This window comes from Trachypithecus francoisi, unplaced genomic scaffold, assembly GCF_009764315.1.
Source record: "Trachypithecus francoisi isolate TF-2019V2 unplaced genomic scaffold, Tfra_2.0 Lachesis_group0, whole genome shotgun sequence".
NCBI classification, from domain to species: Eukaryota; Metazoa; Chordata; class Mammalia; order Primates; family Cercopithecidae; genus Trachypithecus; species Trachypithecus francoisi.
In genome coordinates, this window is record NW_022681453.1 from 186,083,301 (window position 1) to 186,086,105 (window position 2,805).

Below are 2,805 nucleotides of genomic sequence, written 5' to 3' on the forward strand. Positions count from 1 at the left end.
GCCAGGCACAGAGGCTTATACCTGTAATCCTAGCACTTTGGGAGGCTGAGGCGGGCAGATCACTTGAAGTCAGGAGTTCGAGACCAGCCTGGCCAACATGGTGAAACCGCATCTCTACTAAAAATACAAAAAATAGCTGGGCGTGGTGGCATGTGCCTGTAATCCCAGCTACCTGGGAGGCTGAGGCAGGAGAATTGCTAGAGGCCAGGAAGTGGAGGCTGTAGTGAGCCGAGATCACGCTACTGCACTCCAGCCTGGGCGACAACGTGAGACTCTGTCTAAAAAAAAAAAAAAAACAGAGAGAGAGAGAGAGCCAGAAATGGTAAACACATGTATGTATTTGAATTTTTTCTCAACTCTTGAAGTTTTAAAAAGACAACTGACTACTGACTATTTAAAAAGAAAGACAATGTGTTATAGGGTTCATAGCACATGAACAAGTAAAACACGTGATAACAACAGCACGAAAGATAGGGCTGAAATGGAGACAGAGTGTTAAAGAGTATTTACTTTATATGTGAAGTGATATATATTATTTGAAGGTTGACAGTGATAAGCTAAAGATGTGTATTATGAACCCTAAAATTACCTCTGAGAAATAAAGTGGAGGGATGGCTAATAAACCAAAAGGGAAGATAAAATAAAATAATAGAAAGTACTTAGTTGATTCAAAAACAGGCAGAAAATAGGGAGAAAATAATGAAGAACAGAGCCAAAAATTAGGAAGTGATTATCAAATTGGCACAGTAATACTCCACATAATAATTACATTAAATATAAATAGACCAAAAAATCCAGTCAAAAAAAAGATTTTAAGATTTGATTAAAAAGCAAACACTAGCCATGCAGGGTGACTCATACCTGCCATCGCAGTACTTTGGGATGCTGAGGCAGAAGGATCACGTGCAGCCAGGAGTTTGAGACCAGCCTGAGAAAGAAAGCAAAACTTTGACTCTACAAAAAAAAAGGAAATAGCTGACTATAAGCTGTTTATAAAAGACACATATTAAATACAAAAGACATGTTAAATATAAATACATTAAAAATATAAATATAGGTTAAAGTTAAAAGATAGAAAAAGACAAACAAGGAAATTTAATCATAAGAAAACCAGAGAAGTTCTGTTAATATAAAACAAAGTAGATACAGAACAAGGAGTATCACCAGAAATTAGGAGGGAAATTTCACAATGATTAATAAGTAACAATTCAGGAAATCATAAAACATGATCCTAAGTGTGTATGCACCTAAATACACAACTTCAAAATACATAAAACAAAAACAGAGAATTGAAAAAAGGAAAAAAATTCCACAACTACAGTTGGAAATTTCAAAACTCCTCTCTCAGGAATGAATAGAACAAGAAGGCAAAATCTAATAAGGAGATAGTCTTGAGCAACACTATCAATCAGCTTGCCCAATGGACATTTATAGAAGACTACTCAATAACTGCAGTATACAGGTTTTTTTCAAGTACACATGAAACACTTATCAAGAGAAGCCATATGGTAAGCCAAAATCTGAGTGTTCATACATTTTTAAATATATACAGAAAGTAAACATCTATTATATATAGAATATAAAACAGGTATATAACTATAATATCTATATAGAATATAGACATATAATAGATTATATATATCATAGATTCCAGGGGTAATGTGCAGATTCGCTACATGGGAATATTGATAATGCTGGGATTTGGGCTTCTAGTGAACCTATCACTGAAATAGTGAACGTAGTATCCAGTAAATAGTTTTTCCAACTCTTGCTCCCTCACTCCCACTCCCCTTTTAGAGTCCCCAGTTTCTACTGCTTCTATCTTTATTTCCATGAGAACATATTCTTTAGTTCCCACTTGTAAGTCAGTGAGAATATGCAGTATTTGATTTTCTGTTTCTGCATTAATTCACTTAGGATTATTGTCTCCAGCTCCATCCATGTTGCTGCAAAGGATGTGATTTTATTCGTTTTTATGGCTATGTAGTATTCCATGGTGTACATGTAGCACATTTCCTTTATCCAATACACCATTGATGGACATATAAGTTGATTCCATGCCTTTGTTATTGTGAGTAGTGCTGTGATAAACATATGAGTGCAAGTGCTTTTTTTTTTTTTCCTTTTCAGGTCAGATGGATATTGTGCTGATGTCATAACAAGATTCAGAGGGTGGCACATCTCACACATGTGCGTGAACACCCAATCATCGTGTTCATGAACTACAAAAGGATCTGCAGGTATCTTTTTGATAGAATAATTTATTTTTCTTTAGGTAGATACCCAGTAATGGGAATTGCTGTGTTGTATAGTAGATCGATCTATTTTTAGTTCTTTGAGAAATCTTCATATTGTTTTCCATAGCAGTGGAACTAATTTACATTCCCACCAACAGTGTATAAGTGTTTCTTTTTCTCTGCATCCTCACCAACATCTGTTATTTTTTGACTTTTTAATAATAGCCATTTTAACTGGTGTGAGATGGTATCTCCTTGTGGTTTTAATTTGCATTTATCTGATGATTAGTTATGTTGAATTTTTTTCATATATTTATTAGTTGCTTGTATTTTTTTTTCAAGAAGTGTCTGTTCATGCCCTTTGCCCACTTTTAATGTTTATTTCTTGTTGACTTACTAAAATTTCTTATAGATTGTGGATATTGGACCTTCACTGGATATATAGTTTGCAAATATTTTCTCCCTTATTGTAGACTGCCTGTTTACTCTGTTGGTTGTTTCTTTTGCTGGGCAGAAGATCTTTCGTTTAATTAAGTCCCATTTGTCTATTTTTGGTTTTGTTGCATTT

At 34.5% G+C, this 2,805-nt stretch overlaps 1 non-coding gene across 1 annotated transcript; it reads right to left on the reverse strand.

The window, feature by feature from the left end:
• Window positions 1-2,129: 2,129 nt before the first annotated feature.
• LOC117084715 lies at window positions 2,130-2,234 on the reverse strand. Its single transcript, XR_004437616.1, has one exon. It is a non-coding gene; the product is annotated as a small nucleolar RNA U13 (small nucleolar RNA).
• Window positions 2,235-2,805: the final 571 nt, after the last annotated feature.